Genomic DNA, 15039 nt, shown 5'->3' with positions numbered 1-15039 from the left:
GTGAGATAAAACACATACTTTTTATTTAGCATCCTTCTCTTGCACGCATGAAATTAATGACAAACCAGCTGCCGCCTGTTATTTAAGTAAAAACACAAGTTACATGGTACGAAAGTCCGGACCTGGCAGAATCCCAACCAACACCTGCAGCTTACTCTGCAGTTTCCACCAGAAGTTTGTTAGATTGTTTCATTATATTTGCATTGTAAAATTCATTATTATTCTTGGTCTTGTCGAGTTCAGTCATATTTAAAATTGTAGTTTAGAAATAAAAATATTTTTTAAAAACCGATTTCATTTTTCGAAATCCAAAATTGGCGCAGTCAGTAGGATTTGTGCGAGTCGCGAAACTGTGAATTTCGTATTTATCGGAAAACAGAACTTTTCGGGACTTTGGCGTTTTAACACCTTAAGTGCAAATCCAAACGAACATTCCGTTTTGTGGAAAGCAGCCCCAGTGGAAAGCAGCCCTTCAGTGACAGCAGACCTTCATTTGGGTAGACGAATTTGGAGAAGTAGTTGGCAAAGACTATCGAGGTGAGTGCCAAGTTTCCTTCTTGCCTTTCTTATTTATTTTTCATAAATTCGGAAGATAGTTTTGTTAAGACATTGTTTATGAAACGATATTTTAATTTTTATGATTGATGAAGATTCCTTGGTAGAATCTCTTAAGAATTTAAAAGTAAGCTTTAAAAGTAAAAAGAGTAAAGATAAGAAAAATATTAAAATGGCAACTAGTCAAGCTGAACGTCGTCCTATTAATTGGGAATTATTTAAATCAAAAATTTCAAATATTAGACCTTATGATGGCGATACTAATACCTTAAACAAATTTATTTCTCTTTGCGATAATTTAGTTATTACATATAGAGCATATAATGACCAAGAATTAAATAATCACATTTTTGAATGTATTCAAAATAAACTTGTAGGAAAGGCTGAGCTTATGGTAGGAAATAGGGTAGAATTAAATGATTGGACACTTTTAAAAGCCGCGCTTATACAATGTTTTTCTGATAAACGTAACTTAGAATGTTTAACACAAGAACTGACTAGAACTAGGCCACAAAGAAATGAAAATTTAATAGAATTTGGAAATAGATTACAATTATTGAGAAGTAGTATAGTACAAAGAATTAGCAATGATACTAATCTTGATGCAAATCAAAAAGTTGTTTTCATACAATTTTGCGAAAATACAGCACTAAATACTTTTATTGCGGGTTGTACCGGCACATTAAGAAATAATATGCATTTAAAAGCACCAGCTTCTTTAGAACACGCCATAGCTTATGTAAATGAATTCGAGAACTTCGAAAAACTCTATTCCGATATTAATGACAATAAATCACACCAAAATAGAAACAATTTCAGAAAGCAGAATTTCCCTAATCGAAACAGGCAATTTTATAATCCTATGAGCAATCAATATTTTCAACCAAACTCTTCTATTCCCCCAAATCCAAACTTTAATACAAATAATAATTATTTTCAAAATCCCCCATGGCCTCGCCAACCTATTAACGTACAGCCTCAACAGTTACCCCCTAAAAATCTCCCAACGAACTCAGAAGTCTTCGGACCTTCCCGAAATACGAATATTTTCAGACCAAATCAAATTCCCCAGCATCGCCTTCCGAAGCCGGAACCGATGAATATGTCTACAAATTCTAGATTCCCGTCAACGTTCAATAGAAGAACAAATAATTTTAGGAGAAACTATTTTCAAAATAATGGGCAAAAGCCAAATATAATAGCTGAAGAATTATATAATAATGATTACGATGGACAGGAATGCGAACAGACGCATAGCGACGTCGACGCAGATATCCATTCCAGTGAGCAAGTAGATTTAGATTATTTTTCTCAGAATTTTCAGGAAGCCGCCTCAGAAAACCAAATAACTTAATCGAATTGAATTTAACCTCTAATAACCCTTTACCTTATATTACTATTTCTAATCCTCCATTAAAATTATTGGTAGATACCGGTAGTACTAAGTCAATCTTAAAACCAAGTATTGCTGAACAATTTTATTCAGATTGTATATTTCATTCCAACGTTTCAATTTCCACGTCTCTCGGTACGAAAAATATCAAATACCAAGCTGCGATACCAGCGTTTCAAGAATTTAACCGCGACAATATCTTAAATTTCATATTATACGACTTCCACGAATTTTTCGACGGCGTGGTCGGTATAAATGACCTATTATCAATGAGGTTTAATATTGACCTTAATAATAAATGTCTTGTTAGCACTAACGCAATAATCCCTATTAAATTTAGAAAACCATCAGACATAAAGTTTGAAATATCTGTTGGCCCTTATGAAAAGATTTTAAAGGAAGTGCCTGTGACCGTACCAAACGGTGAAATATTAATTGATAAGATAATTTTAGGTGATATGTATGTACCAGAAATGCTAACTGTAGCAAATAATGGTTTAGCTTTAGTAGAATTTGTCAATGAAACAAATAAAAATTTATCTATAACTTTATTAAAACCCCTATACGCTTATCCATATAATTCTAATGTTTATCAATGTTATAAATTTGAATTTTCTAATAGACAAAATAAACATAAAATAGATAAAATGCAAAAATGAAAAAATATTTGATAATAATAGATTTTATGTTACTTTACCCCAAAGAAATATTGAAGAAAGTATTTTTAAATTTGTAAAAGAATATATAGACCCCAAAAAGATTTATGCATTGTATTTTAGAGAAAATATTTTACCAGAAACATTTGTAGTAATAGTTCAGAATTATTTTAAAAATTCTGCTTTTAAATTTGTACATTCCACAAAATTTTTAACTGACATAATAAATACGCAAGAACAAAAAGAAAAATTAGAATATTATCATGTACACAAAAAAGGACATCGTGGTATAAACGAAGTAAAAATGTCTTTAGGATCACGTTACTATTGGCCAAAAATGGCAGAAGATATCGAACAATTTATAAATAATTGCGAAACCTGTCTTAAAAATAAATACGATAGAAATCCTCCAATTATAAAATTTAGTTTAACTCCCACTGCATCAAAACCCTTTGAACATATTCATGTAGATGTCTTTAAAATTTCTAATCAATCATATTTAACGATCATAGATTCATTTTCGAGATATGCCCAAGCATACCCTTTACCTAGTGTCAATGGCACCTCTGTAGTGGAAAATTTACTTCTCTTTGTAAGCCACCATGGTTTACCATATAAAATTACCGCCGATTGTGGCACAGAATTCAAAAATAATGACCTTAAAGATTTTTGTAAACTTCACCATATAGAACTACATTTCACAACTTCTAAAAATAGTAATTCCAACTCTCCCGTAGAAAGGTTTCATTCTACATTAATAGAATGCTTTCGCTGTCTTAGAGAGGAAAATAAAGAATTAACCCCTAATCAATTAATAAAACATGCTATTCTAAGTTATAATAATTCAATTCATTCCATCACTAAATTTACCCCATTTGAAATCATAAAAGGACATATTAATAGTCCAGATCCTTTTGACTTGGACGATAACCTTATATTATCTTACTATGTACAAAATCATAAAAAAGCAAGTAAACAGTTATATGAAATAATAAAAACTAGAAACGAAGAAACAAAAGAAAAAATAATTAATAAATTAAATGAAAATCGAAATGACCCTCCAGATTTTTCTAACCAAGACGTTGCATACGTCAAAACAAAATTGCGCGATAAAAAGGCACCCAAATTTAAAAAGACTGAAATTGTTCAAGATTCAGGTCTTATATTACAAACTAATAAAGGAAATTACCATAAAAATATAATCAGAAAACCCAAAATAAAACCAAAAATATCTTTTCAGGAAAATGAAAATCCGGACAACGTGTTTGCTCCTGATATTCCTGGCACTTCAACATAGATGTGAAGGAGAAGATGTAAAAATTACTCCTATATCGAACCCTTTGTTACCCATATTGTTAGGACCCTGTAAAATTATTTACACTAAGCATACTTTTATACACTATCTAGATTTAAGAGAAGTAACTAAACAGATAACTAGTTTAACTAAACATTTTTATAGCCTTAAGAATAGTCTAATAGTAAGTAATGCTTCTAACCCTATATCTTTTCATAACTTAGCTGAACAAATGACAAAAAGAACCGAATTCTTAATAAAAATTCTTGAAAGAAAATTTGAAAATTTAAATCCACATATTCGCTCTAAAAGAGGTTTAATAGATGGAATAGGCAAAATTAATAAATGGGCTTTTGGAACTTTAGATGCCGACGATGGAGAACGATACGATAAAGCAATCAATATTTTACAACTAAATCAGAAAAATGTAATTCATGAACTTAACCTTCAGTCAACTTTGTACAAAAAGCTTGTTAATCATTATAATCAGTCTTTATCAACCTTGTGGCAAAATCAACAAAAATTGCAAGACAATATTGAAAAATTTAAATATTCATTAGAAACCAAAATAATTACTTTGGGTAACTACATAACTTATCAAAGTATCCTTTACCAAATTAATCTCGATTGCCAAAATTTAATAACATTTATTGACAATATTGAAAATTCGATCGTTTTCTCTAAATTAAATACTCTTCACAATTCAATAATATCTACCCAAGAAATCTCAGAAATGATGTCATATTTATCACATATATACAAAGAAGAACAGATCGCAAAATTTAACAATGTGCTAACATACTATCTCTTTCTCAGTACCCAAGTAACCTTTTATGAATCCAAGCTTATATTCGCTATCCATGTTCCTATATTCAAATCAGAAAATTACGACTTCTTCCATGTTTACCCCGTAATACAAAATCATCAAACATATATTCCTTTATATCCCTACTTGGCAAAAGGAGAAAAATCACTATCGATAAAAGAAGAATGTCCCATCCTCGAAACCAGATACTACTGTCAACAGGACTACACCCAAATAGATACCTGCACCTATAAATTGATTGATGGACGTAATCCAGAGAAATGCTACGCCACTGAAATAAATCTACAAGAACCCATTATTGAACACGTTATGGATAACCAAATCTTGATAATTCCGTCCAGTACTGTCAAATTCATCTCAAAATGTGTGTCCAATTCGTTTTTGGAAATAAAAGAACCTTCGTTAATAGAAATCCCACCAAAATGTGAAATAGAGGTTGGAACCTTAAAATTTTCAAACAACCCACGTATCCAATCTGGAAAAATCATTATATTACCAAAATTAGAACATTTTTCGACTGAAAAGGTAAATTATCAAGTAACCAATTTAAGCAAAATCGATGTGGAAGGACTATACGAAATTAACAGAATCACCAGAAATCTTTCACCTGTAGAAGAAATTGGCTTTCCAACTACACCCATTATCAGCACTGGTTCAGTCATCCTAACTATATTAATACTAATCGTTACAATTTATGTCATTACTAGATGCCGAAAATATTACAAAAATAAGAAGGTTCCTGACGAAATCCCATTGGAAGAAAGATGTCCCCAAAATTTGGAATCCAAAAATACCTCCGTTATTTTTTCCTCTTAAGGACGGAGGAGTTACATGGTACGAAAGTCCGGACCTGGCAGAATCCCAACCAACACCTGCAGCTTACTCTGCAGTTTCCACCAGAAGTTTGTTAGATTGTTTCATTATATTTGCATTGTAAAATTCATTATTATTCTTGGTCTTGTCGAGTTCAGTCATATTTAAAATTGTAGTTTAGAAATAAAAATATTTTTTAAAAACCGATTTCATTTTTCGAAATCCAAAATTCACATGTTATTTTTATGAACGATTAAGACTCAGTGTATTGAAAAGAGATAGGTACAAAGAAAGACGATTGGGGATGTCTTCACATATTTTAAGTATAATTTCTGACGTTTTGGTTTGTTTACTTTTGTGGCTGTCAGTTTGTTGAATTTTTTGCTGTTATTCTGTCGAGTTTTTGCATTTTGAAGTATTTTATAGTATACAAACAGTTGTTTTCACAACTAATTTTATATTGGAGTTAGAAATTTTGTGATAAATTTATGTTATTTTAAGATAAATTTTGACGACGTACAAAGCTAACCTCATTGTTGACACAGTTGAATGCTTGTGTTTTAAGGTTCCGCCAAAGTGAATAAAATATCAAAAAGAAAATATGTTATTGAAATTTTTTATAAATTGTTTATTTATTTATTAATCAATGATAATAAAATAATCTATTAAGCTAGTTAAAATGTAGCTGTAATGATGCACCAAAATTTTAAAGGAAAACTTAAATTTGACATTATATTTATTTGATAACGTCAAATTTTATAATAACCCGTGATCGGAATAATATACATTTGCCGTTGCGTTCAGTAAATTTCCGACTTATTTCGTATGCTTTAAATGATGACGCACGGGTAAAGACTCGCGGACTCAACTGTAAGTAAGGTTCATTATATAATCAATATTCAATCAATATTCATAAATAAATCTCGGAAATGTTCAATGGTTAATCAAAACCGACTCCCGGAGTATAGCCCGATCAAGGAACACAAAATTTTACGAAAACCTCCAAAAAAATAAAGGAAGGATGAAAATTTGCGAATAGGTAGGTAGTTGAAATTGTATATTAATGTATAAGAAAAAGTTAACAATTCTACATCTCCTCCATTTTACAAAAATTGGAAAATACGGGGTGAAAAATTTTTTCTCGGGGGTGAAAAAAACTACGTTCAAAATAAGTCCGGAATTGGATATAATGACTAATTCTAAGCCACTTTTGTTCCATAGAGTTTTTTTGAAAATATTCTGCTTTAGGCGCGATTCGATTGAGGGTAAAATTGTACATAAATCTGCGCGCCTGCGCACACAGACAGTATGTAGTTCCTTGCTAATCTTTCAAGATTGGTATTTATGTATCTGTATCCGTGCAAATAAGTCATTAAAAAATATATTAGTGTTTTTAGTAAATGTGTTATTTATTATAATTCTTGTGTTTTTTGATTTGCGTTTCTCTGTAGTAAAATAATAAAATATTATATAGACATAACATTTTTACACTATTTGTCGCTGTGTTGTGTAATTATATCCGAAACTTACATGCCAATTAGAAGTACATCGCTGGTGTAGTTGCTAGGGCGTTAGCTCCGAGATTGGAATGACGCGGGTTCGAATCCTGGTAGATTCATATTTTTTTTTTATTTTTGGTTATTTTAATATAATTTTTTTGAAAGTGGTAGATAAGAAAGTTACTTTAATTTTTAAATAAAATACAAATAACCTGTTAAGTATATTTACTTCGTTGAAATTACCTATATAATAGAAGAATATCTTCTTACGTGCGTACAAAGTACACACATATTTTTTTTTACAAAGTCAATACTTTTCGAGTTATTTGCTAGTGAATATGTTAATTTTTAACAAAAAAAAAACATGTTTTTGGACTGTTTTTCGGAGATAACTCAAAAAGTAAGTATTGTAGCAAAAAAAAATATTGTATAAATATATAGTAAAAATATAGCTTATAAAAAATTTAAAAAAATTGTGTATGCGTGAGGTCTGCAGACACAGTAGAAGCAGAGTTGCAGCTAATGAAAAGTAGGTTCTTCTTCGTCAAATTCCAAATCGGATATTTCAATGTGAAATAACCAAAAATCGGAGCACTTTTCTTGGAAAATTCATTAAAACTTTGTTTAAAAAAAGGTTTATTTTGTTTTTTTTTAACTTCTAATATTATAAGTAAGTGAGTTCCGCTCAAAATATTGTTGGTCCCTTTTATTTTTTGGTAAAAAAATGGCGAAAATCACCCCCTAATTAGCTTCTCAAATAAAATTAATCGTTTCCACTTCACAAGTTACTTTATTTATGTATTATTTATCTTATCTATAAGTTTCATTGGTTTAAAGTGCTCAGTTTTGAAAAAAAAATGAGGTTTAAAATAAAACATTTTCTTTTACTTTGAAAAAATCGGAATTATTTATGGAATTAACTTAAAAATTATTAGTAATATCAAAAATCTTAAAGAGTAATAAAATGTAGGTACCTTTTGCTTTTCTGAATATTCTTGATTTTTTGTTTTCTTGTTAGACAAAAATTGGTTAGGTTAGGGCTGTTCGAAATTTGCCTAAACTCGTGATTAGTTACTCGCTCAAGCCATTTTAACTACATCTTTTTCAAAAAGAAGCACTTTGAACCGATGAAACTTAGTTACAGATCATAATATAAACAATACATAGACAAAGTAACTTGCGAAGTGGTAATGATAAATTTTATTTGTGATGCTAATTAGGGGGTGATTTTCGTGATTTTTTTACCAAAAAATAAAAGGGACCAACAGTATTTTGAGCCTAACTCACTTACTTTTAATGTTACAAGTTTTTTTTTTAAAACAAAAATAAACCTTTTTTTAAACACTTTAAAAAATTAAAATCAATTTTCTCCGAAAAGTGCTTCGTATTTGGGTTACTTCACATTGAAATATTCGATTTGGAATTTGACGAAGAAGAACCTCCTTTCCATTAGCTGCAACTCTGCTTCTGCTTTGACTACAGACCTCATGTATACACCATTTTTTTCAGTTGTTTATGAGCTATATTTTCGCTAAGAATAATTTTTCGCTAAAATATTTACTTTTTGAGTTATCTCCGAAAAACCGTTAAAAACACGTTTTATTTTGTTAAACATGAACATATTCACTCGCAAATAACTCGAAAAGTATTGACTTGGTGAAAAAACTCTATAGAACAAAAGTTGTTTAGAAATAGTCATTTTATCCAAATTCCGGTCTTATTTTGAATGTATTTTTTTACCTTCAAGAGGGGGGCATTCCCCTCCATTTTTGTAAAATGGAGATGATGTAGAATTGTAAACTGTTTCTTACATAATAATAGACAATTTCAACTACCTATTCCCAAATTTTAATCCTTTCTTTTTTTTGGGTCAGATTGTTCTTTGATCGGGCTAGTACCCAGACTCACTACTAAGGCACGTTATCTTCTGGAGTTGCTAGGGTTTTTGGGCACTAAATTAATGCAAAATTTGGGCACTAAATGTGGTTTCAGGCCTGGTCGATCGACTATTGATCAAATATTTACAATAAGACAAATGCTTGAAAAGTATTGGGAATATAATCAAGACGTTCATCAGATCTTTATAGACTTCAAACAGGCTTATGATTCAATTAATCGTGCAACATTATGGCAGGAAATGATCGAGCTCGGCGTACCAAAGAAACTAGCTGCGGTAACACAAATGTGTGTATGTAACTCCTTTGCACAAGTTAGAATAGGGGGAAAAATATCAAATGCTTTCTGCGTAAATTCTGGACTGAGTCAGGGAGATCCGTTGTCCCCATTGTTGTTTAACCTGGCCTTAGAATATGTCATGCGAAGAATTTATTCAAAAATCAAACCAGACATAACTGCTCGGGGAGCAAAAATCATACTCGTCTTTGCCGATGACGTAGACGTAGTAGCACAATCTACATTAGAAATTAAGGATATTTTCTCGAGCTTTGAAGAAGCTGCATTAAACATCGGTCTCAAAATAAATGAAGACAAAACAAAATACATGGTCGTCTCAAAACATGAACGACGGCGAATAAGGCAAAATATTACTATAAACGATTATAACTTCGAAGTGGTTAAAGAATTTAAATATCTAGGAGCAACAATCACAAATGACAACAAATTAGAGCGAGAAGTTGAAACGCTAAAAATCTCAGGAAACAGATCTTTCTTTGCAATGAAAGATCTAATGAAGTCAAAACTCCTTTCACGAGGTGCAAAAATTCAGATATATAAGACCATAATACGACCAGCAGCCGCGTATGGAAGTGAAACATGGACGCTAACAAAAAGAGAAGTAAATAAATTGCTGGTGTGGGAACGTAAAATCCTTCGAATGATATATGGCCCTTGCAGAGACAACGTGACAAATGAATGGAGGCGCAGATACAATAACGAGCTAGAGTCTGTATTCGTAAAAGAAAATCTAGTCAGAAAATATACAGAGTTGGGATAAAGCATGGAACCAAGCAAATATCTTTGAAACGAAAAGAACAATATTTATGAAACTTTTCATGCAAGTACAGTGACGCAAAAGGCATTTGATGACATATTTTTTGTTACTACTCCACTTCCGGTTGCACTGGAAATATTCTTAACTTATTTAATTTAAATGGGACTCAGGCCCGGACTGGGCCGCCGGCCCACCGGCCCGCGGGCCGGTGCGCCTTTTGCTTTCGTTCATATTCCATTAAAAATTTAAACTCTGAATTTTTTTTTAAAACTTTACACAAAGATTCGTTGAAGCAAAGATCAATTGAGCATAGTGTGGTTGCAAAATACAACTCGTATCAGGTATCAAATAATCAAAGTCTAGCACACATAGCTCGAAAATGGCATCCAGTGTTTTGTGTTAATAGCTTAGATGCGACGCGCGGCGCCCTCGAAGACCTTCGGGCGCCTTTCGCCTTACTACATTATACATACAGGGTTGTTGCGCTCCAGAATCATACATAACGAAGCCAGTGGATACAAAAAAATACAACTCGTATCAGTTATCAGATAATCAAAGGCCAGCACACAGCTTGAAAATGGCATCCTGGTTAATAGTTAATAGCTTAGATACGACGCGGGGCGCCCTCGAAGACCTTCGGGCACCTTTTGTGGGTATCAATACCCGCCGTTTCTGTTATAATAATATAGTACAGTTTTTAGCAAACATAGCTCGAAAATGGCATCCAGGGTTTTGTGTTAATAGCTTAGATGTGACACGCGGCGTCCTTGAAGACCTTCGGGCGCCTTTCGCCTGACTACATTATACATATAGGATTGTTGCGCCCCAGAATCATACATAACGAAGCCAGTGAGTACAACAAAATATAACTCGTATCAGATAATCAAAGAACAGCATACATAGACCGAAAATGAGAGTTTTATGTTAATAGTTTAGAAACGACGCGCGGCGCCCTCGAAGATCTTCGGGCGCCTTTTGTAGGTATCAATATCCGCTATTTATATTATAATATTATGAGACCATGAGAGCCAGAGTGGCCTAACAACTCTGGAACAAGCACTCAAGCTGTGGAAAAATGGCATGGGAATTCATCTCAATGACGAGACCACATTATACACTTTATGTTTCGCTGATGACCAAATTCTGATTGCTCAGGATCATGACGACTTGCGTTACATGACGTAGAAGCTAATAGAAGAATATAACAAATGGGGCCTCGCAATCAACATTAATAAAACTGAAGCCATGTGTATTGGAGGGACAAAGCAGTCCATTACATTAGATGATGGGGTAGAAATTAAACACTGTGATGAATACAAGTATCTGGGCATGAAGATAATTCAAGATGAGATACTCGATGCTGCTATAAATGACAGAAACATATAGGGTAGAAAAGGTATGAACGGTATTCTGTGGGACCAAACAATATCTAAAGCGAACAAACAGATCATATACAATACCATACTTACTTAAAAGTGTAAACAAAAGTCTCCACAAGATGGAGACCTTACGAAAATGGTACTGCCATATACAGAAAATGCCAGATGACAGGATCCATAAACAGATTTTGGCGTGGACACCACAAGGGAGAAGGGATAGAGAAAGGCCGAGAAGAAGCTGGAGGGAGAGAATTGAAAAGAACTACAGGAAAGTCCAGGTATGTGATTAAACAGAGAAGAATGGCGGTTAGGAGTCGGAAGGCGTCGGAGGGCTCTGTACACCGATAGTAGTAGTAGTAGTAGTTTTCAAACTTTTCAACTTTCAAACACACTTTTCAAAAATTTGTTTCGAGTCTCCAGAGAGTACCAAAGAGTGTAACGGATTAAAAGGGATAGGTACCTACTGGGAAACTGAAGCTATATTTTTGTGGCATCTTAATAAGTTTATTCCAAAGTAAACTTAATATAATGAGCAAAATGAACTAAAGCACAGGATATCAAAAGGTAACCGAAAGGTCGACAGTTTAAAAAAAATATTAAAGTCACATATCGAGAAACACGAAAACCAGAATATACAAAACCGTTATAAGAGCAACAGTTACCTACACGGATATGAGACATGGGTGCTAAACAAAACAAGAAGAAATGATAGAGATGTGGGAACGGAAGGTACGAAGAGCTATTTTCGGGGGAAAATACAGAAGACGGTTGGCAAAGAAAAACCAATCAAGAATTAAGGATGCTTTACAATGAACCAAGTATAACAAGATACACAAAGGCACAAAGAATCAGGTGGGCAGGTCATGTCGATAGAATATATTGAGCAAGAATGCCAAAGAAGGTACTGCTAAGTAGACCATTTGGGACAAAGAGACGAGTTAGCCCAAGAAAAAGATGACAAGAAAAGTTTTAGGACGATATATGATCGATGGAAATTATAGACTGGAAAGAGATGGCGAAAAATAGGATACAGTGGAGAACCATAGTGCAGCAATTTTTACATAGAAATTAAATAAAATTAAATATAAGACATTATTTTATACTATCATGTGTCTTATGTAAAATTGTAAAGTTTTAATTGTAAAATTGTAACGCTCTAGGCCTACAAGGCCTGTAGTGCAAATTAAATAAATAAATGAAACTTAATATAACTTAAAAAATTTCCAAGTAATATTGAATGTATTAGGATTTCAAAAAAGTTTAGGAGGCGGGGAGTGGTTGGGCGCCTTAGTTCAGAAATTAGGTTGGCGCCTTTTTTAGAATTTGGGTTGGCGCCTTTTTGATGAGCCAGTCCGGCCCTGGACACCCTGTATATTTTTGCAGATTTTAAAACGACTTGTTATTTTTAATTCATACATACCAAGTTTGGAAGAAAAAACTATTAAAACAAGAAATAAATCTCTTTACAGTTAAAAAATAGGTTAATTTATTTACGTTAGACCAATGATATTAAAAATAAAAAAAATAATTTCAAATGTTGAAAATGCTTGCTGTTCACCTCCTGACAACGTGCAAGCCTATAAATAAATTCGTGAGTCACTTTTTGCAAGATTTCTCCACGTATTAGTTGAGATTCATCAATTATTCTTTGTCTCAAATCCTGCAAGCATGTTGGTCGCCTAACGTAAACACGTGATTTTAAATAACCCCAAAGAGAAAAACCTAACGAGTTGAGGTCCGGAGAACGAGCGGGCCACTCTATGAATCCTCTACGTCCAATCCATCGATTTGGAAAATTCACTTTCAAAAAATGAAAATTCACCATAACCGATTACCATTAATATTTCAATCATTTTTAATACAACTTATTTCTCTCAATTAGTTCAGTAACAGTTTTACCTACTATACTAAATTCAAATAAGTCATGCAGTGCATGTAAACAACAATTTTAGTCTAAAGTCTAAAGTATAGATGGTACTCGTTTATTTCCTACTACGTTGTATTAATACAAAAAATTATCTACAGACACTTTTTAACAAATTTTTTCTACCAAATTTGGTATGTGTGAATTAAAAACAACAAGTTCTTTTAAAATCCGCAAAAATTTACAGCGTGTCCCATTTAAATTAAATAAGTTAAGGGTATTTCCGGTGAAACCGGAAGTGGTGTAGTAACAAAAAATATGGCATCAAATGCCTTTTGCGTCACTGTACTTGCATGCAAAATTTCATAAATATTGTTCTTTTCGTTTCAAAGATATTTGCTTGGATCCATACTTTATCCCAACCCAGTATAAAGGCTAATAGACTCAGATGGGCAGGGCATGTGATACGCAGTAACTACAATCGCCTTATAAACAATGTGTTCTGGAAAAGGCCAGATGGAAAAAGGTCTGTAGGGCAGCCTAGAAAAAGGTGGAAAGATGCAGTCAAAGAAGATCTAGAGAAAATGGGAGTGCGACAATGGGAATTAGTGGCCCAGAACCGACAAACATGGAAGGCAATAGTAAACGCGGCAAAGACTCACGAAGAGTTGTAGCGCCATTGATGATGATGGAATTAATGCAAACATATTACCAGGTGGTTTTGGGGTTGATGAACACTAACACGAATATCACATCAGAACCGACCCTTGGATGGTGTCCGGTGTGATTGCTATGCCCGAGTACTCTGTTTGCATCAGTTTAGTGTAGGAAAGCCTCGTAATTCCATAAGATGATGCGCCTTAACAGTAAGTCTCGACACCAGGTGCTTCGAGCGTCGGTTCTAATGACCTGGTGGTGATTTCGTATTAAGCCATCCCAAATACTCCCGAGTTGTAGTGCCAAAACCTCTCGAAGCCCCAAATGTGCCTTAGCAGCGACTCTGGTCACCAGGGGCTTCTGGGGTCAGTTCTGATAGCTTATTCATGTTCAGCGACCCCGAAAATACCCAGAGTAATAGAGTCTGTCCCTTAATATACTGATTTTGATATGTTTATGTTCTTCTGGATGCATTTTATGCACTGTAAATGCAATTGTGCATTTTCATTTGAGCAACGAAGACCTTTGCTCCGACAATTCGTTGGTTTGCAAATTTTAGAAACCAGAAAGGGGTTACCAGAAGATTGGGCACAATAAGTTTTTATGTTTGATATTATTTTTAATTTTATTAAAATTAAAACTTTCACCGAAAATGGTGCCGAATTACCAAAAGAATGGAAATTATCTATCATGTCAACAATCCACAAAAAGGGCAGCAAGGATCAATGTGAAAATTACAGAGGAATTGCGGTAAACAGCACAATAAGTAGGATGTATGGGAAACTTATTAAAAACAAAATAGAAAATGACTATAGAGATTACGAAGCAGAGGAGCAAGCTGGCTTTAGAGCTGGGAGGTCCACAGTAGACCACCTGTACTCTATTACGCAAGTTATTGAGAAAAAAACAGCTGTCAATAAAGAAGTTCACCTGGTATACGTAGACTTACAAAAAGCATATGACAGTGTGCCCCTCAGCAAACTATGGTCAAGCCTACATCAAACCAACATTAAACATGGTCTTATCAAAGCAGTCCAAAGTCTGTATAATGGAACGACTGCAAAAATTAAAACTGGATCAAGGATGTCTGAGGGATTTAAGGTCACGAAAGGATTGAAGCAGGGTTGTTGTATTTCGCCTACCCTTTTTAAAA

At 33.3% G+C, this 15039-nt stretch overlaps 1 protein-coding gene across 2 annotated transcripts in view; it reads right to left on the bottom strand.

Moving 5' to 3' along the window:
• LOC114337795 (lipase member H-A-like) overlaps nucleotides 1-15039 on the bottom strand; it is a 36765-nt gene that overhangs the window by 18461 nt on the left and 3265 nt on the right. The gene's annotated exons all lie outside the window — the stretch shown is intronic.

The sequence above is a fragment of the Diabrotica virgifera genome, chromosome 3, assembly GCF_917563875.1.
Source record: "Diabrotica virgifera virgifera chromosome 3, PGI_DIABVI_V3a".
Taxonomy (NCBI): Eukaryota; Metazoa; Arthropoda; class Insecta; order Coleoptera; family Chrysomelidae; genus Diabrotica; species Diabrotica virgifera.
Note: the sequence above shows the minus strand (reverse complement) of the source record. Positions and strands in the feature narration are given on the sequence as shown.